The 24,972-nt window shown below is 61.0% G+C and overlaps 1 long non-coding RNA gene across 2 annotated transcripts; it reads right to left on the bottom strand.

Annotated features, from left to right (window-relative positions):
* Positions 1 to 2,134: 2,134 nt before the first annotated feature.
* Positions 2,135 to 8,642, bottom strand: LOC139359492 (uncharacterized). 2 transcript variants are annotated; one of them, XR_011615531.1, is made up of 5 exons: positions 3,830 to 8,642; positions 3,407 to 3,588; positions 3,026 to 3,190; positions 2,504 to 2,621; positions 2,135 to 2,277 (listed from the first exon to the last, which is right to left on the bottom strand). It is a non-coding gene; the product is annotated as an uncharacterized lncRNA (long non-coding RNA). The 2 variants fall into 2 exon arrangements; XR_011615530.1 differs by lacking the exon at positions 2,504 to 2,621 and having other exon boundaries at positions 3,830 to 8,640.
* Between the last annotated feature and the right edge of the window lie 16,330 nt (positions 8,643 to 24,972).

Here is a 24,972-nt window from a genome sequence, read left to right as displayed (position 1 = left end):
AACAAAACAAAACAAAAAAAACCCAAAAATTAGCTGGACGTGTTGGCGGGTGCTGATAATCCCAGCTACTCGGTAGGCTGAGGCAGGAGAATTGCTTGAACCCGGGGGCAGAGGTTGCAGTGAGCCAAGATCTCATGACTTCACTCCAGCCTGGGCCACAGAGCAAAACTCCTTCTCAAAAAAAAAAAAAAAAAGAAAAAAAATTCAAATTCATATTCACTCATATCAAAAATGAAAATTTATTTTTGCAAATTTCTATTTGAGTGATAGAATTATTTTAATTTAGGAATGGTTCATAAAAAATGGGTGTAGTGATTATGTTCTTTCCTGTGCTTGAATGGAAAATGATGAGGGAACATGATGTTAGAGTTGCAGTGAGAAGGGGTGGAAAAGAGGGATTCCAGAGTGCCAGGCATGCAGGTTTTCTGGAAGGCTTGCATGAGGACTGCTGTGGTTTGAAGGTGTTTCCTGAAGTTCACGTGTTGGAAACTCAACCCATAATGCAACAGTGCTGCCCAGTGGGACCATTAAGAGGTGATTAGGTCATAAAGGTTCTGCCCTCAGGAATGGATGAAGGCGGAGGGGGTTAGTTGTCTTGGGAGTGGGTTCTTGATAAAAGAATGAGGATGGCTTCCTTTCCTTTCTCCCTTTTCCCCTCCCTCTTCTCACATGTGGTCACTCTCTTGCCCTTCCACCTTCCACCTTCCACCATAGGACGGCACAGCAAGACCTTCACCAGATGCAGGCCCCTCACTTTTCCAGTGTCCAGAACCGTAAACCAAGTGAACTCTTGCTTATAAATCACTCAGTCTGTGGTATTCTGTTATAGCAACACAAACAGACTGAGACAGGGACACTCAGTGGGCTTATCTCTCTACTTGATGGAGCACTCTCTGCGTGGTATCTTGTATTTGTAGACATGATGCTGTAAATGCTCTTTGAGTGCCTTGAAGGCTTTTATGTTTGAGGAGTTTACAGAAAAGCCCCTACAGGCTTCAGGTCCCTTCCTCTGTTGTTTCTTTGCTCTTTAGTACCTCCCCAAACCTAGTATTAAATTAGATCATAGTAAAGTCCTTGGACCAACAGTATTAGCAGTACCTGAAAAACATGCTGGAAGTACAGACTCACAGGCTGCACCGCAAAACTCTGAACCAGAAACTCTAGGAGTGAGACCCAACAATCTGTATTTAACAAGTCCCCCAGGTGAGTCTGATGCACACAGAACTGTGAGATGCTGTATTAGATGATGTTCAGTTCATGCTAATGGAATCACTAACACACACGTCTGCTCACTGCTTGGTCTTTGCACAGGCACCTGGATCCTCCTGGAATACCTTTCTTAGTGTCTTGGTGTTGGTTAAGTTCTGTGGAGTTTGATACTGCTCATTTTGCTGCTTGTTCTGTTTTTCCAGAGTCCCCGTATCACTTGACCTGCTGCCACATTATGTTTGATTACAGATACCCCATCAGCCTGGGTCTCTCTTTACAGCCTTTGTACACATACATCTACACATAGGGATTCGGATTATCTCAGGATCCCACATCCTCACTGTCCCCCATCCCCCCTACCCCGCCATCCCCCATCAGTACCTTTCTGAAGTTTTCTAGTCCTTCCTTTTCGTTTGTGCTCCTTAAAGCCCAGCCCCATGCCTGACTTTGGTTCCCACTGAGTTCTGTTACAAGGATTCCACATTTGTGGATATCAAATCTTTGGCAAGGTCATTTACCTGGGCTGGAATAAGACTCTTGGCTGATCCTCCTTCCTAAACACCCACCCAATGGGAGAGGCTGATACTCAACATGCAAACCTTGTTTTTTAATTCTCCAGGCAAAGTGATGTTGGAAGACATTGTGGCAGGGGTGGTGTGTGAAGATTTACAAATAATTTTTGAATATCTGCTTCATGATAGGTCTCAGAGGTGCCTTGTGGGTGTGGCTTTGGAGGATGATTACGAGGAAATTGTGGATATTAGGGAAGTCAGGAAAGGAAAATAATCACTCACAATTCAACAATTCAGAGAAAGCTCCTAAGGGAATTTCTGGCTGCTTGATGCCCAGAGGCCAGGTCCTCACTTTGTATCAAGGCTCAGGACTATGGATAGAGAAATTATGGGGCACCAAAAAAACTCAGTAATCAAGATAAACAAAATTTTAATGTAATATCTTTAAAAATACAAATTGATGCATAAAGAAAACACCCATGTTGAACAAAACAGTTACAATGTTGCCTCCTCTTCAGCACCACCCCACCCTCCAGAAGTTTCCTCCAAGCCGCACCTGTAAGATTAAAAAAAAAAAAAAAAGACAAAATAAAAACCTGTAAGAGAAAAGATAAAAATGAGATCGGCCTGGGGGCTCATGCCTGTAATCCCAGCACATTGGGAGGCCGAGGCAGGTGGATCACTTCAGGTCGAGTATTCAAGACCAGGCTGGGCAGCATGGCAAAACGCCATTGCTACTAAAAAAATATATAAAAACATTAGCTGGGCATGGTGGCAGGCACCTGTAATCCCAGCCACTTAGGAGGCTGAGGCAGGAGAATCTCTTGAACCTGGGAGGCAGAGGTTGTAATGAGCCGAGATCACACCATTGCACTCCAGTCTGGGTGACAGAGCGAGATTCTGTCAAAAAAAAAAAAAAAAGATCCTCAGGAATTTCTGGCTCAAGTCTCCCAGCCTCACCACCACTACCACCAGGCGATCTTTTGCTGTTCACCCAGGTCCAGGCTCCACCCCCTAAAATGCCAGGGAAATGCTACAAGACTCTCCCCATCTCCATTCCGGGAGTTTGCTGCAAGCCAATCTTGCTCTTCCTGAAAACAGCCTTGGGGTTCCCTGTCCTGGTACACCCTCCTACTGTAGGCAACACAGGGCTAGTGTCACCTGCAAACCAGGAGTCATGGCAAAGCATCACCTCTCCCTGAGCTGCTTCTGTCCCAATCTGGCATCTGCTCGGGGAAGGGCACACCAGGGAGGAGACTTGCGTGGTGAGCTCAGGTCACCTTCAGGGGAAGGTCAGTGCATACCGGCCAACCTGCACCACATTTTCCAGAATCCTTCAGCAGTACTGCGATGCTTTTGTGGTCAGCAGACCTCATTGGCTCCCAGCGAAACTTGTCAATGTCACTTGGGCATCTTAACAGTAGGCTCCTAAACTTGGTTGTATGTGCTGTGCAGATGTCAGAGGCACCCTGTGTGGGCAAAACCAACTGCTTTCCTGCCTCTCTAGCTCCAAAACTACAATCCCCAGAGGCCTCTGCAGTCACTTCTACTACCCATCCTACACACCTTCCCTGTGTCTGGTTAATGTCAGAAGCACTTCTGGTCTGTGGCCCCGGCTGGTTAGGCTGGTTGGCACCCAGTAAGGCCTCCCTCCAGGTCTTCCCCACACCTCTGCACCTCATTACCTGACCGGTTTCAGGATCTGCTGGGTGCATCCATGTTCCATGGGTGCCCTATAGGCAGTCAGCATGCCCCTCTGTGTGTCCCTGTGTTACTCATGGGAATGAAGGCTGGGAGCTGTAGAGCTGTCTCAGAACTCAGGTGCTCTCCTGTGGGCACCTGCAGGCCATTTTCCTTTCACTGGAGCCTACAGGGTTAGAGACAAACCCTCACTCTGTGGCTTGGGGACAAGGGCTTCACTCCCTGGCCTGAGTTTGGAGCAAAGCTTGAGGGTGCTGGGTCAGTCTGGGCCCCCCCCAGATGGGAACTGGCTGCCCTAGTGATTTCTGTGACATCCCCGGCCCCAACTGTGGGGCTCTGGAGTGGACTGTGCTTCACCTTGTGGCTGGGGGTTTCCACCTGAGAGTCGAAAAAGAGGTGAGAATTACCTGTAATTCCATCTTGGCTGTCAACAGGATGGATCCCCTTACCTTTTCTTGCCCTGGAGGCTGCCTGGTTGGTACTGGGGAAAGTTCATTCCTAGTCCTGGAAGAGCAGCTCATTCTAACCGGAGTCCTCCCTCAGCATTCCTTTCTGCTCCATCCATACCGCAGTCATTCATGAAGTCGTTAATTGTAAACACATATGGAATGGTTTAAATAGAAGTACAGAGATGTGTGCACTTAATTGTTCAGTGATGTGGATGAAGGGCAGGGACATCAGAGATGCCTGTGACTTCAAGGGGTTGGGGGGGACTCCCAGAAGTAGGGTTGTCTCAGCTGTCCCTGACCGGTTTGATACCTTGGAGATTAGGTGGAAGGCATTCCAGTGGGAGGCGGGAAGGAAGCACAGTCTCAGAGGCTGGGCTCTTGCTACCATGTGGAAGGATTATGGTGGCCAAGGGCCTTCTTAAGGTTGATTTTTAAATATACATAGGTGAAGATACAGACTAGCTATTCACACATAGAACAAGGAGAAGCTTGATATAGGCTAACTTGAATTTTACCTTTGAGAGCATTTTCAGCTTCTGGAAATAGGGACATTTCACCAAAAATTCCAGATTCCCTGCTTCTCTGAAAATAAATCTGCCCTAACTCTTCACTATTCTTTTTTTTTTTTTTTTTTTTTTTGAGACAGATTTTCACTCTTGTTGCCCAGGCTAAGGTGTAGTGGCATGATCTCCACCCACCACAACCTCTGCCACCTGGATTCAAGCAATTCTTCTGCCTCAGCCTCCTGAGTAGCCGGGATTTACAGGCACGTGCCACCACACCTGGCTAATTTTCTTGTACTTTTTTTTTTAGTAGAGATGGAGTTTCACCATGTTGGTCAGGCAGGTCTTGAACTCCTGACCTCAGGTGATCCACCTGCCTTGGCCTCCCAAAGTGCTGGGATTATAGGTGTGAGTCACCTCACTTGGCCAGTCTGCACTATTCCTTAGTGTCAGACAATTTGATCCAAACAATGTCTTTCTCATTCGGACGTGACCTTCAGGGTTTAATTTTTGTATTTTTGGTATAGACAAGGTTTCTTTCTTTCTTTCTTTTTTCAGGTAAATTTTCACTCTTGTCACCCAGGCTGGAGTGCAGTGGCATGATCTCAGCTCACTGCAACCTCCGCCTCCTGGGTTCAAGCAATTCTCCTTCCTCAGCCTCCTGAGTAGCTGGGATTACAGGCGCCTGCCACCACACCTGGCTAATTTTTTATAGTTTTAATAGACACAGGTTTTGCCAGGTTGGGCAGACTGGTCTCATCTCGAACTCCTGACCTTCCTTAATCTGCCTGCCGCAGCCTCCCAAAGTGTGGGATAACAGGCATGAAGCAACGCCTGGCCTCCACTGGCTAATTCTTTGTATGTTTGAAGAGATGGGGTTTCACCATGTTGGCCAGGATGGTCTTGATCTCCTGACCCTGTGATCTGCTGGCCTCCGCCTCCCAAAGAGCTGGGATTAGAGGTGTGAGCCACTGCACCCAGCCTCAATGTAGCTTTTATATCAAAGTATTTATGTAGGAAAAATTAATCAAAGGGCACAAGCATTTCAATACTTAGGTTGTTTAAGATGAAATCTGTGGCTGGAAGAGTGCCAGACGCATAAAAATGTTTCGCACATGAAGGAACCACAACTTAAATAAACAAATTTTGAAGGAACTAAGTAACAAATGATTTTCTGTTGTTTGTTTTGTTATGTTATTTTGGAAATGTGATTAATCATTATGTCAAGGGAGTTGGGAAGAATTTCCAGATACTCTGATATGCATGACATCTTAATCATACCGAATAAAGCAAGGCTATCTTAGGAAATTAGGTATCACTGCCAAGGACCTTTACATGAGATAAATTAAAATTACTATTAAATTTGTAACAATCAGACGGACTGGCAGGCAAGTTGTGTCATTTTTTTCTCGGCATTTTTTCTTTCTTTGATTCAATAAAACAAAGTTAAATGCCAGCTATCTGCAAAACACTCACTAGACTATGTTTCATGATATGTGAAACACAGCCTGCACACTCACAGATCCTTGCCATGGTCCCGTTCCCTTCTTTTCAAAACCTGTGTTACCCTGTGGCTAGATTTCTCAATGAGATGAAAGAGAGAGAGGAATGAGAACCATCTTCTTTGAGGTCGCTCTGCTCCGCTCCTGCAGGTAGACGATGACTTCTCAGGTGAGACTATTATCCTTGGCTAGGGGGTAGAGGTCTTAATCCTAGAAAAGAGGCCTCTCAGGGTGGAGAGGTGATTTAAATCCTTACCAGATAGACACAGCTCCCCAACTCCTCCAGACTTTCACAAACCCAAACTGGAACAGCGGAAAACGACTGACAACCGGCCACATGCCCCAGGCAGAGACGCAGGGAGAGGCTGACCAGAGGGAAGGTCAACGTACAAGATACCACCCTCCGGCACACAGGGCACATGTGTCCCAACACACACACACACACACACACACGGACACAGAGCGAATGAGAGAGAAAGGAGAGAGAAAGAAGAGACGCAGGCACACACACAAATGCACAAAGACGTATGGCAGTGGCAGGGTAACACCCACTCCCAGGCAGCCCCTGAAGCTGCCGGGTTCTGCTGTCTGTGACTATGACCCGTGGGTAAGAGAGCAGCCCACAGGCACACAAGCAAACCTCTCCTCTTTTGAAGAGACTCACTGGCACACCATCAGTCGGTGCAGGCCTGAGCCTGGGATCCCGCGCTGCTTCTCCGGCCCTCTGCCCGTGGTTTCTTCCTCCTGGACGACCCTCCGTGGATCCTGGCCTCCAAGACCATCCCGTCTATGCCCCTGGCGAGAGCTGGTCTTAGCCCTGACTCTGACTAATCCCTCTAATCCCAGGTACTCGGGAGGCGGAGGGAAGAGAATCACTTGAATCCGGGCGGAAGACTTTGCAGTGAGCTGAGATCTCGCCACTGCACTCCAGACTGGGTGACAGTGAGACACTGACTACATAAAAAAAAATATGGTGGAGCGGGGGCTGTGGGGACTGAGGCGGTGGCAGGTGAAGTGAAGATTGGGAAAGAGGCCTCCTTGACGCTCCACGAATCCTGGCCTGAGGCTGGGATCTCGCGCTGCCTCCCCGGAGATCAGCCTGAGGTTTCTTCCTCCTGAGGTTTCTTCCTGCTGGTCGGATCTCCGTGAATCCCCGCCTCTGGAGACCATCCTGTTAACGCCCTGGCCAGGACTGCTCTCAGCCCCGACTCTGACGCACTATCACACAGGGCTCCTACTTTGCCAAGTCTCAGGGACCCATCCCCAGGAAATGGTATCAATCGCTGTGACCAAAACCGCAGCTCAGGCCTCGCGCATGAGCACTGGCAAGGCTGACTCCCCCTTTGCTCCAGAGAGTCAGGCTGGGGACCCCTTAAAAAATGGTGGCGACGCGACGCGGGGACTGGGGCGGCAGTGGCAGCAGTGGAGCAGTCCGAGGCGGCGGGTGGGAAGAGGACTAGGAGAGGGGCCTGCGCGAGAGCCAGGGTCAGACCCATAGGAGTCCTATCGTCACGACCTTCTTGATTGGTTTTCTGCTTTGGTTCCCGGTGGAGGAGGAGCTTCAGGGTGCCCGCTGGGCTCTCTGGACACCCCTTCGAATCCAATAATGGATCCGACCGGGTGATCAGGAATGGGGTTACAATGTAGTGAGGCAGGAAGGGCCTCGCTGGGGCACATAAAGATCCCAAGAGTTGCATGGCCTGCTGTGGGCTGAATAAACTGGCCCATGAGTCCATTGCCTCCCTCCTTCCTGAGTAGGGTAGGGGTTTACCTTCGTCTCCAAGGCCCGGGGACTCCGAAATCCCGACACAGCTTTCCCCAACACATGCAACAAGAGACAAAGGCGAGGCCAAGATAGAGCCAATGTGACCACACATGGCATTGACTTCCCCCAAGAGCAGATGGAGTGAGCGTGTGTCTTTGAGGTCATCTGGGACGATACTGAGGCAGATAGTGAGGTCCAGGCATGTGCCCGGGGGCCACTGGGATTTCCCACACAAAGTTAAGGAAAAGCCAAGCACACCTGAAAACCTGTGAGACAGGACCTGTGCTAGAGTCCAAGCTACATGCAGGGATGCCTGCCAGAGGGGCCGAGACGTTTTGAAAAAGTATACCCCACCAAGAGCCCACCACCAGGTGGTTCCCCTGACACCACCTCCCCTGACAACTAGCAAAACCCAATCCCTTGGGAGACTTGAAATCCGTGGCAGTCAAAACATTCAGTGCTTGAAGGCATTTTGCCCAGGAGCAGGGGAACCGAAGGGATTTCAGAAATAAGCGAAAAATTACAGGCCGGATGCAACACTGCCTTTCCTGGCAGGCAAAGGTCAGGCACGGAGGGGTCGTAACACAGTGGTCTCGGACAAACCAGGCAGCAAACACTTGAGACATGGAGATCAATGGAAGTGCCCCCTCCCAGATAGGTATGAGAGCTCCAGAGTAATACAACCGGTCCAAACAATAAGAAATACCACAGAAGACGAAAGCAATCAAGATCTGGACCCCTAGGAACTATCTCCTGATGAAATGGAAACTGTCCCATGTTGAAGACATTCAGACAGACCGAGAAGCATGCAGGACCCTCGGCCTCCCTCCCCCTCCGAAAGAGCGGCGGCCTAGCCCCGCTTGCAAAAGCCCCGGGGCTCCCGCAAGCTGCCTCTGCTTTCCAGGACCCGCGCAAACAGGGACAGGGGCGGTCCCGCGGCGGAGCCACTGGCCCCACGCGTGGCACTGGCCGATCCCCGAGCAGACGATGTGAATGCGTGTCAGCCCGGGCGTACGGGGCGACGGCGAAAGCAACAGCGGAGTCCAGGCCTGTGCCCGGGTGGAAGAGGGTCCCAAGGGACCTGCCCGTGGATTCCAAGGGAAATCAAAGAACGCCTGGGATCCAGGAGGGAGCCAGAAGATTCAGGGAGTCAGTCCACCTGCTCAGAGGAGCCGAGGAGAGGCTGTGCCTCAAGAACCAGAGGGGAAGTGCAGAGGGGAAGTGCCGCACCGCCTGTCCAAGAAGACAAGGCCAGTCACGGTCGCCTAGCGCTCGTGCTAGGCAGGCCACCCAGCCATGAGGTGAAACAGGGAGAGCAAGACAGCTTCCCTGTGGGAGACACGTATGGGAGCCGGGAGCTCCAGGGTCATGGAACCTGCCCAAGCAAGCAGAAACAGGTTTGGAGAGAGAAACCGTCACCACACGGATCTCCGAGGAGTGTCTCCCTGACGGACTGGGAAGCCATCTGCGTCCAAGACGTTCGGCCAGACCGACAAGCGTGTAGGCCCCCGAGAGACAGGGGAGACAGAGCAAGAGGGAGGACAGAGCAGAGGCCGGAGCCCAGGCCCGACACTGCCCGGTGCCACCGCCGCGGGCCTAAGGGGAGGGTTGCCCAACGGCTGACTTGTCCGGAGAGGCCAGCCTTCCAGGGACCGGGAGGCCTGGCATCTCCCCTTCCCGGCTTCCTCTTCAAGCTTCTGCCGTGGTGCGGCTTCATTTCTCAGAGAAGAGCCGTGAAAAGGTCCAAGCGTCTCCTCTGAGGCGGGTCTGCTCCTCTCCTGCAGGGCGACGAGCTCCTCTGGGGCTTTTGGCCCTGGCTGGACTGGGGTTATCTTGATCCCAGGAGAGAGTCCGCTCGGCAAGGGTAACGAGATTTCCACTGCTGCTGGGGAAGACGCATCTCCTCACGCGGCCGAGGCCCTCAGGGACCCCAAGTGGAACGGCGGCGAAAACCACTGACGAGCCCGCCGCAAGACCCAGGCACAGAGGCAGAAGAAAGAGGCTCGGCAGAGCCAGGCCGACGCGCAAGAAGTCGCCTTTGGGCGCACCGGGCGCATTCGTCCGAACGCACCCACGCACACGGGCACGCACACACGAACCGGCAGAAAGAGGGAAAGACACACACAGAGAGTGAGGGCCAGAGAGACAAGAGAGGATGGGAGAGACGCAGACACACACACTCACACGGCAGCAGCGGCGCAGAAACGCAGCCCCCGCGGGCACACAGCCCCCCTGACGCTGCAGGCTCCCGCTCCGCGCGTGAAGGCCCCTCGGGGGAGAGAGCAGCCCACGGACAGGCGGGCGGACCTGTCGTGGAGATCACGGGGGCAAGACTTTTGGGGAGACTCACCCCAACACCGTCCGGGCAGGCCTGAGGCTGGGACGACGCGCCGCTTCCCCCGGACTCCGCCTGCGCTTTTGTCATCCCGGCCGGCGCGTTGCGACTCCCGGCGTCCGTCCGGAGACGTTCCTGTCGACCCCGTGGAGAGGTGAGGCAGGAGCCTCGCAGCCCCGGCACCAAAGCACCGCCACGGAGGGCTCCTGCTTTGCCAAGCCTCAGGGGGCCGGTTTCTAAGACAACCGTGGGAACCGCTGTGACGCGAGAGGCCGCTCGCGCCTCGCGCATGCGCACTGGCCCTGCCGCGCCGGGCCCACTCGCGCTCGCCACCCGGAAGTCAGGCTGCGGCCCCTTTAAACAACGGCGGCTGCGCGGGGCGCCGGGGCCGGGGATGGGGTGGGAGGGGGCGTGTACGCGCTGGGGAGGGGGGGAGCGGGGGTGCGGGGGGGCCCGCTGGGGGCTGCCGCTGCAGCCCCGGCGGCCGCCGGATCCGGGCTCCAGCAGGGGTTCGGCGTGGGAGAAGGGGCCGCGGGCATCCCAGTCCCAAGACCCCCGGAGTCCTGTCTTCAGGACCTCCTTGAGCCGACTTCCACCGGTGGAGGGGGAGCTTCAGGGCCTCCGCTGGGGTCTCAGGACTCCTCTTGAGATGGGATTTTGGACCCCTCCGGGTGAGAGAGGATGGACTCGCCATCATCGGCTGAGGCAGGCGGGGCCTCGCTGCGGCACAGAATCATCCCCTGGGGCCTTAAGGCGTGGTGCCAGCCGAAAATTCACTGACCCACGAGCCCTCGGCCTCCCTCCCCCTCCGAAAGAGCGGCGGCCTAGCCCCGCTTGCAAAAGCCCCGGGGCTCCCGCAAGCTGCCTCTGCTTTCCAGGACCCGCGCAAACAGGGACAGGGGCGGTCCCGCGGCGGAGCCACTGGCCCCACGCGTGGCACTGGCCGATCCCCGAGCAGACGATGTGAATGCGTGTCAGCCCGGGCGTACGGGGCGACGGCGAAAGCAACAGCGGAGTCCAGGCCTGTGCCCGGGTGGAAGAGGGTCCCAAGGGACCTGCCCGTGGATTCCAAGGGAAATCAAAGAACGCCTGGGATCCAGGAGGGAGCCAGAAGATTCAGGGAGTCAGTCCACCTGCTCAGAGGAGCCGAGGAGAGGCTGTGCCTCAAGAACCAGAGGGGAAGTGCAGAGGGGAAGTGCCGCACCGCCTGTCCAAGAAGACAAGGCCAGTCACGGTCGCCTAGCGCTCGTGCTAGGCAGGCCACCCAGCCATGAGGTGAAACAGGGAGAGCAAGACAGCTTCCCTGTGGGAGACACGTATGGGAGCCGGGAGCTCCAGGGTCATGGAACCTGCCCAAGCAAGCAGAAACAGGTTTGGAGAGAGAAACCGTCACCACACGGATCTCCGAGGAGTGTCTCCCTGACGGACTGGGAAGCCATCTGCGTCCAAGACGTTCGGCCAGACCGACAAGCGTGTAGGCCCCCGAGAGACAGGGGAGACAGAGCAAGAGGGAGGACAGAGCAGAGGCCGGAGCCCAGGCCCGACACTGCCCGGTGCCACCGCCGCGGGCCTAAGGGGAGGGTTGCCCAACGGCTGACTTGTCCGGAGAGGCCAGCCTTCCAGGGACCGGGAGGCCTGGCATCTCCCCTTCCCGGCTTCCTCTTCAAGCTTCTGCCGTGGTGCGGCTTCATTTCTCAGAGAAGAGCCGTGAAAAGGTCCAAGCGTCTCCTCTGAGGCGGGTCTGCTCCTCTCCTGCAGGGCGACGAGCTCCTCTGGGGCTTTTGGCCCTGGCTGGACTGGGGTTATCTTGATCCCAGGAGAGAGTCCGCTCGGCAAGGGTAACGAGATTTCCACTGCTGCTGGGGAAGACGCATCTCCTCACGCGGCCGAGGCCCTCAGGGACCCCAAGTGGAACGGCGGCGAAAACCACTGACGAGCCCGCCGCAAGACCCAGGCACAGAGGCAGAAGAAAGAGGCTCGGCAGAGCCAGGCCGACGCGCAAGAAGTCGCCTTTGGGCGCACCGGGCGCATTCGTCCGAACGCACCCACGCACACGGGCACGCACACACGAACCGGCAGAAAGAGGGAAAGACACACACAGAGAGTGAGGGCCAGAGAGACAAGAGAGGATGGGAGAGACGCAGACACACACACTCACACGGCAGCAGCGGCGCAGAAACGCAGCCCCCGCGGGCACACAGCCCCCCTGACGCTGCAGGCTCCCGCTCCGCGCGTGAAGGCCCCTCGGGGGAGAGAGCAGCCCACGGACAGGCGGGCGGACCTGTCGTGGAGATCACGGGGGCAAGACTTTTGGGGAGACTCACCCCAACACCGTCCGGGCAGGCCTGAGGCTGGGACGACGCGCCGCTTCCCCCGGACTCCGCCTGCGCTTTTGTCATCCCGGCCGGCGCGTTGCGACTCCCGGCGTCCGTCCGGAGACGTTCCTGTCGACCCCGTGGAGAGGTGAGGCAGGAGCCTCGCAGCCCCGGCACCAAAGCACCGCCACGGAGGGCTCCTGCCTTGCCAAGCCTCAGGGGGCCGGTTTCTAAGACAACCGTGGGAACCGCTGTGACGCGAGAGGCCGCTCGCGCCTCGCGCATGCGCACTGGCCCTGCCGCGCCGGGCCCACTCGCGCTCGCCACCTGGAAGTCAGGCTGCGGCCCCTTTAAACAACGGCGGCTGCGCGGGGCGCCGGGGCCGGGGATGGGGTGGGAGGGGGCGTGTACGCGCTGGGGAGGGGGGGAGCGGGGGTGCGGGGGGGGCCGCTGGGGGCTGCCGCTGCAGCCCCGGCGGCCGCCGGATCCGGGCTCCAGCAGGGGTTCGGCGTGGGAGAAGGGGCCGCGGGCATCCCAGTCCCAAGACCCCCGGAGTCCTGTCTTCAGGACCTCCTTGAGCCGACTTCCACCGGTGGAGGGGGAGCTTCAGGGCCTCCGCTGGGGTCTCAGGACTCCTCTTGAGATGGGATTTTGGACCCCTCCGGGTGAGAGAGGATGGACTCGCCATCATCGGCTGAGGCAGGCGGGGCCTCGCTGCGGCACAGAATCATCCCCTGGGCCTTAAGGCGTGGTGCCAGCCGAAAATTCACTGACCCACGAGCCCTCGGCCTCCCTCCCCCTCCGAAAGAGCGGCGGCCTAGCCCCGCTTGCAAAAGCCCCGGGGCTCTCGCAAGCTGCCTCTGCTTTCCAGGACCCGCGCAAACAGGGACAGGGGCGGTCCCGCGGCGGAGCCATTGGCCCCACGCGTGGCACTGGCCGATCCCCGAGCAGACGATGTGAATGCGTGTCAGCCCGGGCGTACGGGGCGACGGCGAAACCAACAGCGGGGTCCAGGCCTGTGCCCGGGTGGAAGAGGGTCCCAAGGGACCTGCCCGTGGATTCCAAGGGAAATCAAAGAACGCCTGGGATCCAGGAGGGAGCCAGAAGATTCAGGGAGTCAGTCCACCTGCTCAGAGGAGCCGAGGAGAGGCTGTGCCTCAAGAACCAGAGGGGAAGTGCAGAGGGGAAGTGCCGCACCGCCTGTCCAAGAAGACAAGGCCAGTCACGGTCGCCTAGCGCTCGTGCTAGGCAGGCCACCCAGCCATGAGGTGAAACAGGGAGAGCAAGACAGCTTCCCTGTGGGAGACACGTATGGGAGCCGGGAGCTCCAGGGTCATGGAACCTGCCCAAGCAAGCAGAAACAGGTTTGGAGAGAGAAACCGTCACCACACGGATCTCCGAGGAGTGTCTCCCTGACGGACTGGGAAGCCATCTGCGTCCAAGACGTTCGGCCAGACCGACAAGCGTGTAGGCCCCCGAGAGACAGGGGAGACAGAGCAAGAGGGAGGACAGAGCAGAGGCCGGAGCCCAGGCCCGACACTGCCCGGTGCCACCGCCGCGGGCCTAAGGGGAGGGTTGCCCAACGGCTGACTTGTCCGGAGAGGCCAGCCTTCCAGGGACCGGGAGGCCTGGCATCTCCCCTTCCCGGCTTCCTCTTCAAGCTTCTGCCGTGGTGCGGCTTCATTTCTCAGAGAAGAGCCGTGAAAAGGTCCAAGCGTCTCCTCTGAGGCGGGTCTGCTCCTCTCCTGCAGGGCGACGAGCTCCTCTGGGGCTTTTGGCCCTGGCTGGACTGGGGTTATCTTGATCCCAGGAGAGAGTCCGCTCGGCAAGGGTAACGAGATTTCCACTGCTGCTGGGGAAGACGCATCTCCTCACGCGGCCGAGGCCCTCAGGGACCCCAAGTGGAACGGCGGCGAAAACCACTGACGAGCCCGCCGCAAGACCCAGGCACAGAGGCAGAAGAAAGAGGCTCGGCAGAGCCAGGCCGACGCGCAAGAAGTCGCCTTTGGGCGCACCGGGCGCATTCGTCCGAACGCACCCACGCACACGGGCACGCACACACGAACCGGCAGAAAGAGGGAAAGACACACACAGAGATTGAGGGCCAGAGAGACAAGAGAGGATGGGAGAGACGCAGACACACACACTCACACGGCAGCAGCGGCGCAGAAACGCAGCCCCCGCGGGCACACAGCCCCCCTGACGCTGCAGGCTCCCGCTCCGCGCGTGAAGGCCCCTCGGGGGAGAGAGCAGCCCACGGACAGGCGGGCGGACCTGTCGTGGAGATCACGGGGGCAAGACTTTTGGGGAGACTCACCCCAACACCGTCCGGGCAGGCCTGAGGCTGGGACGACGCGCCGCTTCCCCCGGACTCCGCCTGCGCTTTTGTCATCCCGGCCGGCGCGTTGCGACTCCCGGCGTCCGTCCGGAGACGTTCCTGTCGACCCCGTGGAGAGGTGAGGCAGGAGCCTCGCAGCCCCGGCACCAAAGCACCGCCACGGAGGGCTCCTGCTTTGCCAAGCCTCAGGGGGCCGGTTTCTAAGACAACCGTGGGAACCGCTGTGACGCGAGAGGCCGCTCGCGCCTCGCGCATGCGCACTGGCCCTGCCGCGCCGGGCCCACTCGCGCTCGCCACCCGGAAGTCAGGCTGCGGCCCCTTTAAACAACGGCGGCTGCGCGGGGCGCCGGGGCCGGGGATGGGGTGGGAGGGGGCGTGTACGCGCTGGGGAGGGGGGGAGCGGGGGTGCGGGGGGGCCCGCTGGGGGCTGCCGCTGCAGCCCCGGCGGCCGCCGGATCCGGGCTCCAGCAGGGGTTCGGCGTGGGAGAAGGGGCCGCGGGCATCCCAGTCCCAAGACCCCCGGAGTCCTGTCTTCAGGACCTCCTTGAGCCGACTTCCACCGGTGGAGGGGGAGCTTCAGGGCCTCCGCTGGGGTCTCAGGACTCCTCTTGAGATGGGATTTTGGACCCCTCCGGGTGAGAGAGGATGGACTCGCCATCATCGGCTGAGGCAGGCGGGGCCTCGCTGCGGCACAGAATCATCCCCTGGGGCCTTAAGGCGTGGTGCCAGCCGAAAATTCACTGACCCACGAGCCCTCGGCCTCCCTCCCCCTCCGAAAGAGCGGCGGCCTAGCCCCGCTTGCAAAAGCCCCGGGGCTCCCGCAAGCTGCCTCTGCTTTCCAGGACCCGCGCAAACAGGGACAGGGGCGGTCCCGCGGCGGAGCCACTGGCCCCACGCGTGGCACTGGCCGATCCCCGAGCAGACGATGTGAATGCGTGTCAGCCCGGGCGTACGGGGCGACGGCGAAAGCAACAGCGGAGTCCAGGCCTGTGCCCGGGTGGAAGAGGGTCCCAAGGGACCTGCCCGTGGATTCCAAGGGAAATCAAAGAACGCCTGGGATCCAGGAGGGAGCCAGAAGATTCAGGGAGTCAGTCCACCTGCTCAGAGGAGCCGAGGAGAGGCTGTGCCTCAAGAACCAGAGGGGAAGTGCAGAGGGGAAGTGCCGCACCGCCTGTCCAAGAAGACAAGGCCAGTCACGGTCGCCTAGCGCTCGTGCTAGGCAGGCCACCCAGCCATGAGGTGAAACAGGGAGAGCAAGACAGCTTCCCTGTGGGAGACACGTATGGGAGCCGGGAGCTCCAGGGTCATGGAACCTGCCCAAGCAAGCAGAAACAGGTTTGGAGAGAGAAACCGTCACCACACGGATCTCCGAGGAGTGTCTCCCTGACGGACTGGGAAGCCATCTGCGTCCAAGACGTTCGGCCAGACCGACAAGCGTGTAGGCCCCCGAGAGACAGGGGAGACAGAGCAAGAGGGAGGACAGAGCAGAGGCCGGAGCCCAGGCCCGACACTGCCCGGTGCCACCGCCGCGGGCCTAAGGGGAGGGTTGCCCAACGGCTGACTTGTCCGGAGAGGCCAGCCTTCCAGGGACCGGGAGGCCTGGCATCTCCCCTTCCCGGCTTCCTCTTCAAGCTTCTGCCGTGGTGCGGCTTCATTTCTCAGAGAAGAGCCGTGAAAAGGTCCAAGCGTCTCCTCTGAGGCGGGTCTGCTCCTCTCCTGCAGGGCGACGAGCTCCTCTGGGGCTTTTGGCCCTGGCTGGACTGGGGTTATCTTGATCCCAGGAGAGAGTCCGCTCGGCAAGGGTAACGAGATTTCCACTGCTGCTGGGGAAGACGCATCTCCTCACGCGGCCGAGGCCCTCAGGGACCCCAAGTGGAACGGCGGCGAAAACCACTGACGAGCCCGCCGCAAGACCCAGGCACAGAGGCAGAAGAAAGAGGCTCGGCAGAGCCAGGCCGACGCGCAAGAAGTCGCCTTTGGGCGCACCGGGCGCATTCGTCCGAACGCACCCACGCACACGGGCACGCACACACGAACCGGCAGAAAGAGGGAAAGACACACACAGAGTGAGGGCCAGAGAGACAAGAGAGGATGGGAGAGACGCAGACACACACACTCACACGGCAGCAGCGGCGCAGAAACGCAGCCCCCGCGGGCACACAGCCCCCCTGACGCTGCAGGCTCCCGCTCCGCGCGTGAAGGCCCCTCGGGGGAGAGAGCAGCCCACGGACAGGCGGGCGGACCTGTCGTGGAGATCACGGGGGCAAGACTTTTGGGGAGACTCACCCCAACACCGTCCGGGCAGGCCTGAGGCTGGGACGACGCGCCGCTTCCCCCGGACTCCGCCTGCGCTTTTGTCATCCCGGCCGGCGCGTTGCGACTCCCGGCTTCCGTCCGGAGACGTTCCTGTCGACCCCGTGGAGAGGTGAGGCAGGAGCCTCGCAGCCCCGGCACCAAAGCACCGCCACGGAGGGCTCCTGCCTTGCCAAGCCTCAGGGGGCCGGTTTCTAAGACAACCGTGGGAACCGCTGTGAGGCGAGAGGCCGCTCGCGCCTCGCGCATGCGCACTGGCCCTGCCGCGCCGGGCCCACTCGCGCTCGCCACCTGGAAGTCAGGCTGCGGCCCCTTTAAACAACGGCGGCTGCGCGGGGCGCCGGGGCCGGGGATGGGGTGGGAGGGGGCGTGTACGCGCTGGGGAGGGGGGGAGCGGGGGTGCGGGGGGGGCCGCTGGGGGCTGCCGCTGCAGCCCCGGCGGCCGCCGGATCCGGGCTCCAGCAGGGGTTCGGCGTGGGAGAAGGGGCCGCGGGCATCCCAGTCCCAAGACCCCCGGAGTCCTGTCTTCAGGACCTCCTTGAGCCGACTTCCACCGGTGGAGGGGGAGCTTCAGGGCCTCCGCTGGGGTCTCAGGACTCCTCTTGAGATGGGATTTTGGACCCCTCCGGGTGAGAGAGGATGGACTCGCCATCATCGGCTGAGGCAGGCGGGGCCTCGCTGCGGCACAGAATCATCCCCTGGGGCCTTAAGGCGTGGTGCCAGCCGAAAATTCACTGACCCACGAGCCCTCGGCCTCCCTCCCCCTCCGAAAGAGCGGCGGCCTAGCCCCGCTTGCAAAAGCCCCGGGGCTCCCGCAAGCTGCCTCTGCTTTCCAGGACCCGCGCAAACAGGGACAGGGGCGGTCCCGCGGCGGAGCCACTGGCCCCACGCGTGGCACTGGCCGATCCCCGAGCAGACGATGTGAATGCGTGTCAGCCCGGGCGTACGGGGCGACGGCGAAAGCAACAGCGGAGTCCAGGCCTGTGCCCGGGTGGAAGAGGGTCCCAAGGGACCTGCCCGTGGATTCCAAGGGAAATCAAAGAACGCCTGGGATCCAGGAGGGAGCCAGAAGATTCAGGGAGTCAGTCCACCTGCTCAGAGGAGCCGAGGAGAGGCTGTGCCTCAAGAACCAGAGGGGAAGTGCAGAGGGGAAGTGCCGCACCGCCTGTCCAAGAAGACAAGGCCAGTCACGGTCGCCTAGCGCTCGTGCTAGGCAGGCCACCCAGCCATGAGGTGAAACAGGGAGAGCAAGACAGCTTCCCTGTGGGAGACACGTATGGGAGCCGGGAGCTCCAGGGTCATGGAACCTGCCCAAGCAAGCAGAAACAGGTTTGGAGAGAGAAACCGTCACCACACGGATCTCCGAGGAGTGTCTCCCTGACGGACTGGGAAGCCATCTGCGTCCAAGACGTTCGGCCAGACCGACAAGCGTGTAGGCCCCCGAGAGACAGGGGAGACAGAGCAAGAGGGAGGACAGAGCAGAGGCCGGAGCCCAGGCCCGACACTGCCCGGTGCCACCGCCGCGGGCCTAAGGGGAGGGTTGCCCAACGGCTGACTTGTCCGGAGAGGCCAGCCTTCCAGGGACCGGGAGGCCTGGCATCTCCCCTTCCCGGCTTCCTCTTCAAGCTTCTGCCGTGGTGCGGCTTCATTTCTCAGAGAAGAGCCGTGAAAAGGTCCAAGCGTCTCCTCTGAGGCGGGTCTGCTCCTCTCCTGCAGGGCGACGAGCTCCTCTGGGGCTTTTGGCCCTGGCTGGACTGGGGTTATCTTGATCCCAGGAGAGAGTCCGCTCGGCAAGGGTAACGAGATTTCCACTGCTGCTGGGGAAGACGCATCTCCTCACGCGGCCGAGGCCCTCAGGGACCCCAAGTGGAACGGCGGCGAAAACCACTGACGAGCCCGCCGCAAGACCCAGGCACAGAGGCAGAAGAAAGAGGCTCGGCAGAGCCAGGCCGACGCGCAAGAAGTCGCCTTTGGGCGCACCGGGCGCATTCGTCCGAACGCACCCACGCACACGGGCACGCACACACGAACCGGCAGAAAGAGGGAAAGACACACACAGAGTGAGGGCCAGAGAGACAAGAGAGGATGGGAGAGACGCAGACACACACACTCACACGGCAGCAGCGGCGCAGAAACGCAGCCCCCGCGGGCACACAGCCCCCCTGACGCTGCAGGCTCCCGCTCCGCGCGTGAAGGCCCCTCGGGGGAGAGAGCAGCCCACGGACAGGCGGGCGGACCTGTCGTGGAGATCACGGGGGCAAGACTTTTGGGGAGACTCACCCCAACACCGTCCGGGCAGGCCTGAGGCTGGGACGACGCGCCGCTTCCCCCGGACTCCGCCTGCGCTTTTGTCATCCCGGCCGGCGCGTTGCGACTCCCGGCTTCCGTCCGGAGACGTTCCTGTCGACCCCGTGGAGAGGTGAGGCAGGAGCCTCGCAGCCCCGGCACCAAAGCACCGCCACGGAGGGCTCCTGCCTTGCCAAGCCTCAGGGGGCCGGTTTCTAAGACAACCGTGGGAACCGCTGTGAGGCGAGAGGCCGCTCGCGCCTCGCGCATGCGCACTGGCCCTGCCGCGCCGGGCCCACTCGCGCTCGCCACCTGGAAGTCAGGCTGCGGCCCCTTTAAACAACGGCGGCTGCGCGGGGCGCCGGGGCCGGGGATGGGGTGGGAGGGGGCGTGTACGCGCTGGGGAGGGGGGGAGCGGGGGTGCGGGGGGGGCCGCTGGGGGCTGCCGCTGCAGCCCCGGCGGCCGCCGGATCCGGGCTCCAGCAGGGGTTCGGCGTGGGAGAAGGGGCCGCGGGCATCCCAGTCCCAAGACCCCCGGAGTCCTGTCTTCAGGACCTCCTTGAGCCGACTTCCACCGGTGGAGGGGGAGCTTCAGGGCCTCCGCTGGGGTCTCAGGACTCCTCTTGAGATGGGATTTTGGACCCCTCCGGGTGAGAGAGGATGGACTCGCCATCATCGGCTGAGGCAGGCGGGGCCTCGCTGCGGCACAGAATCATCCCCTGGGGCCTTAAGGCGTGGTGCCAGCCGAAAATTCACTGACCCACGAGCCCTCGGCCTCCCTCCCCCTCCGAAAGAGCGGCGGCCTAGCCCCGCTTGCAAAAGCCCCGGGGCTCCCGCAAGCTGCCTCTGCTTTCCAGGACCCGCGCAAACAGGGACAGGGGCGGTCCCGCGGCGGAGCCACTGGCCCCACGCGTGGCACTGGCCGATCCCCGAGCAGACGATGTGAATGCGTGTCAGCCCGGGCGTACGGGGCGACGGCGAAAGCAACAGCGGAGTCCAGGCCTGTGCCCGGGTGGAAGAGGGTCCCAAGGGACCTGCCCGTGGATTCCAAGGGAAATCAAAGAACGCCTGGGATCCAGGAGGGAGCCAGAAGATTCAGGGAGTCAGTCCACCTGCTCAGAGGAGCCGAGGAGAGGCTGTGCCTCAAGAACGAGAGGGGAAGTGCAGAGGGGAAGTGCCGCACCGCCTGTCCAAGAAGACAAGGCCAGTCACGGTCGCCTAGCGCTCGTGCTAGGCAGGCCACCCAGCCATGAGGTGAAACAGGGAGAGCAAGACAGCTTCCCTGTGGGAGACACGTATGGGAGCCGGGAGCTCCAGGGTCATGGAACCTGCCCAAGCAAGCAGAAACAGGTTTGGAGAGAGAAACCGTCACCACACGGATCTCCGAGGAGTGTCTCCCTGACGGACTGGGAAGCCATCTGCGTCCAAGACGTTCGGCCAGACCGACAAGCGTGTAGGCCCCCGAGAGACAGGGGAGACAGAGCAAGAGGGAGGACAGAGCAGAGGCCGGAGCCCAGGCCCGACACTGCCCGGTGCCACCGCCGCGGGCCTAAGGGGAGGGTTGCCCAACGGCTGACTTGTCCGGAGAGGCCAGCCTTCCAGGGACCGGGAGGCCTGGCATCTCCCCTTCCCGGCTTCCTCTTCAAGCTTCTGCCGTGGTGCGGCTTCATTTCTCAGAGAAGAGCCGTGAAAAGGTCCAAGCGTCTCCTCTGAGGCGGGTCTGCTCCTCTCCTGCAGGGCGACGAGCTCCTCTGGGGCTTTTGGCCCTGGCTGGACTGGGGTTATCTTGATCCCAGGAGAGAGTCCGCTCGGCAAGGGTAACGAGATTTCCACTGCTGCTGGGGAAGACGCATCTCCTCACGCGGCCGAGGCCCTCAGGGACCCCAAGTGGAACGGCGGCGAAAACCACTGACGAGCCCGCCGCAAGACCCAGGCACAGAGGCAGAAGAAAGAGGCTCGGCAGAGCCAGGCCGACGCGCAAGAAGTCGCCTTTGGGCGCACCGGGCGCATTCGTCCGAACGCACCCACGCACACGGGCACGCACACACGAACCGGCAGAAAGAGGGAAAGACACACACGGAGAGTGACGGCCAGAGAGACAAGAGAGGATGGGAGAGAGGCAGACACACACACTCACACGGCAGCAGCGGCGCAGAAACGCAGCCCCCGCGGGCACACAGCCCCCCTGACGCTGCAGGCTCCCGCTCCGCGCGTGAAGGCCCCTCGGGGGAGAGAGCAGCCCACGGACAGGCGGGCGGACCTGTCGTGGAGATCACGGGGGCAAGACTTTTGGGGAGACTCACCCCAACACCGTCCGGGCAGGCCTGAGGCTGGGACGACGCGCCGCTTCCCCCGGACTCCGCCTGCGCTTTTGTCATCCCGGCCGGCGCGTTGCGACTCCCGGCGTCCGTCCGGAGACGTTCCTGTCGACCCCGTGGAGAGGTGAGGCAGGAGCCTCGCAGCCCCGGCACCAAAGCACCGCCACGGAGGGCTCCTGCTTTGCCAAGCCTCAGGGGGCCGGTTTCTAAGACAACCGTGGGAACCGCTGTGACGCGAGAGGCCGCTCGCGCCTCGCGCATGCGCACTGGCCCTGCCGCGCCGGGCCCACTCGCGCTCGCCACCCGGAAGTCAGGCTGCGGCCCCTTTAAACAACGGCGGCTGCGCGGGGCGCCGGGGCCGGGGATGGGGTGGGAGGGGGCGTGTACGCGCTGGGGAGGGGGGGAGCGGGGGTGCGGGGGGGCCCGCTGGGGGCTGCCGCTGCAGCCCCGGCGGCCGCCGGATCCGGGCTCCAGCAGGGGTTCGGCGTGGGAGAAGGGGCCGCGGGCATCCCAGTCCCAAGACCCCCGGAGTCCTGTCTTCAGGACCTCCTTGAGCCGACTTCCACCGGTGGAGGGGGAGCTTCAGGGCCTCCGCTGGGGTCTCAGGACTCCTCTTGAGATGGGATTTTGGACCCCTCCGGGTGAGAGAGGATGGACTCGCCATCATCGGCTGAGGCAGGCGGGGCCTCGCTGCGGCACAGAATCATCCCCTGGGGCCTTAAGGCGTGGTGCCAGCCGAAAATTCACTGACCCACGAGCCCTCGGCCTCCCTCCCCCTCCGAAAGAGCGGCGGCCTAGCCCCGCTTGCAAAAGCCCCGGGGCTCCCGCAAGCTGCCTCTGCTTTCCAGGACCCGCGCAAACAGGGACAGGGGCGGTCCCGCGGCGGAGCCACTGGCCCCACGCGTGGCACTGGCCGATCCCCGAGCAGACGATGTGAATGCGTGTCAGCCCGGGCGTACGGGGCGACGGCGAAAGCAACAGCGGAGTCCAGGCCTGTGCCCGGGTGGAAGAGGGTCCCAAGGGACCTGCCCGTGGATTCCAAGGGAAATCAAAGAACGCCTGGGATCCAGGAGGGAGCCAGAAGATTCAGGGAGTCAGTCCACCTGCTCAGAGGAGCCGAGGAGAGGCTGTGCCTCAAGAACCAGAGGGGAAGTGCAGAGGGGAAGTGCCGCACCGCCTGTCCAAGAAGACAAGGCCAGTCACGGTCGCCTAGCGCTCGTGCTAGGCAGGCCACCCAGCCATGAGGTGAAACAGGGAGAGCAAGACAGCTTCCCTGTGGGAGACACGTATGGGAGCCGGGAGCTCCAGGGTCATGGAACCTGCCCAAGCAAGCAGAAACAGGTTTGGAGAGAGAAACCGTCACCACACGGATCTCCGAGGAGTGTCTCCCTGACGGACTGGGAAGCCATCTGCGTCCAAGACGTTCGGCCAGACCGACAAGCGTGTAGGCCCCCGAGAGACAGGGGAGACAGAGCAAGAGGGAGGACAGAGCAGAGGCCGGAGCCCAGGCCCGACACTGCCCGGTGCCACCGCCGCGGGCCTAAGGGGAGGGTTGCCCAACGGCTGACTTGTCCGGAGAGGCCAGCCTTCCAGGGACCGGGAGGCCTGGCATCTCCCCTTCCCGGCTTCCTCTTCAAGCTTCTGCCGTGGTGCGGCTTCATTTCTCAGAGAAGAGCCGTGAAAAGGTCCAAGCGTCTCCTCTGAGGCGGGTCTGCTCCTCTCCTGCAGGGCGACGAGCTCCTCTGGGGCTTTTGGCCCTGGCTGGACTGGGGTTATCTTGATCCCAGGAGAGAGTCCGCTCGGCAAGGGTAACGAGATTTCCACTGCTGCTGGGGAAGACGCATCTCCTCACGCGGCCGAGGCCCTCAGGGACCCCAAGTGGAACGGCGGCGAAAACCACTGACGAGCCCGCCGCAAGACCCAGGCACAGAGGCAGAAGAAAGAGGCTCGGCAGAGCCAGGCCGACGCGCAAGAAGTCGCCTTTGGGCGCACCGGGCGCATTCGTCCGAACGCACCCACGCACACGGGCACGCACACACGAACCGGCAGAAAGAGGGAAAGACACACACAGAGTGAGGGCCAGAGAGACAAGAGAGGATGGGAGAGACGCAGACACACACACTCACACGGCAGCAGCGGCGCAGAAACGCAGCCCCCGCGGGCACACAGCCCCCCTGACGCTGCAGGCTCCCGCTCCGCGCGTGAAGGCCCCTCGGGGGAGAGAGCAGCCCACGGACAGGCGGGCGGACCTGTCGTGGAGATCACGGGGGCAAGACTTTTGGGGAGACTCACCCCAACACCGTCCGGGCAGGCCTGAGGCTGGGACGACGCGCCGCTTCCCCCGGACTCCGCCTGCGCTTTTGTCATCCCGGCCGGCGCGTTGCGACTCCCGGCTTCCGTCCGGAGACGTTCCTGTCGACCCCGTGGAGAGGTGAGGCAGGAGCCTCGCAGCCCCGGCACCAAAGCACCGCCACGGAGGGCTCCTGCCTTGCCAAGCCTCAGGGGGCCGGTTTCTAAGACAACCGTGGGAACCGCTGTGAGGCGAGAGGCCGCTCGCGCCTCGCGCATGCGCACTGGCCCTGCCGCGCCGGGCCCACTCGCGCTCGCCACCTGGAAGTCAGGCTGCGGCCCCTTTAAACAACGGCGGCTGCGCGGGGCGCCGGGGCCGGGGATGGGGTGGGAGGGGGCGTGTACGCGCTGGGGAGGGGGGGAGCGGGGGTGCGGGGGGGGCCGCTGGGGGCTGCCGCTGCAGCCCCGGCGGCCGCCGGATCCGGGCTCCAGCAGGGGTTCGGCGTGGGAGAAGGGGCCGCGGGCATCCCAGTCCCAAGACCCCCGGAGTCCTGTCTTCAGGACCTCCTTGAGCCGACTTCCACCGGTGGAGGGGGAGCTTCAGGGCCTCCGCTGGGGTCTCAGGACTCCTCTTGAGATGGGATTTTGGACCCCTCCGGGTGAGAGAGGATGGACTCGCCATCATCGGCTGAGGCAGGCGGGGCCTCGCTGCGGCACAGAATCATCCCCTGGGGCCTTAAGGCGTGGTGCCAGCCGAAAATTCACTGACCCACGAGCCCTCGGCCTCCCTCCCCCTCCGAAAGAGCGGCGGCCTAGCCCCGCTTGCAAAAGCCCCGGGGCTCCCGCAAGCTGCCTCTGCTTTCCAGGACCCGCGCAAACAGGGACAGGGGCGGTCCCGCGGCGGAGCCACTGGCCCCACGCGTGGCACTGGCCGATCCCCGAGCAGACGATGTGAATGCGTGTCAGCCCGGGCGTACGGGGCGACGGCGAAAGCAACAGCGGAGTCCAGGCCTGTGCCCGGGTGGAAGAGGGTCCCAAGGGACCTGCCCGTGGATTCCAAGGGAAATCAAAGAACGCCTGGGATCCAGGAGGGAGCCAGAAGATTCAGGGAGTCAGTCCACCTGCTCAGAGGAGCCG

This window comes from Macaca nemestrina, chromosome 17, assembly GCF_043159975.1.
Source record: "Macaca nemestrina isolate mMacNem1 chromosome 17, mMacNem.hap1, whole genome shotgun sequence".
NCBI classification, from domain to species: domain Eukaryota; kingdom Metazoa; phylum Chordata; class Mammalia; order Primates; family Cercopithecidae; genus Macaca; species Macaca nemestrina.
Note: the sequence above shows the minus strand (reverse complement) of the source record. Positions and strands in the feature narration are given on the sequence as shown.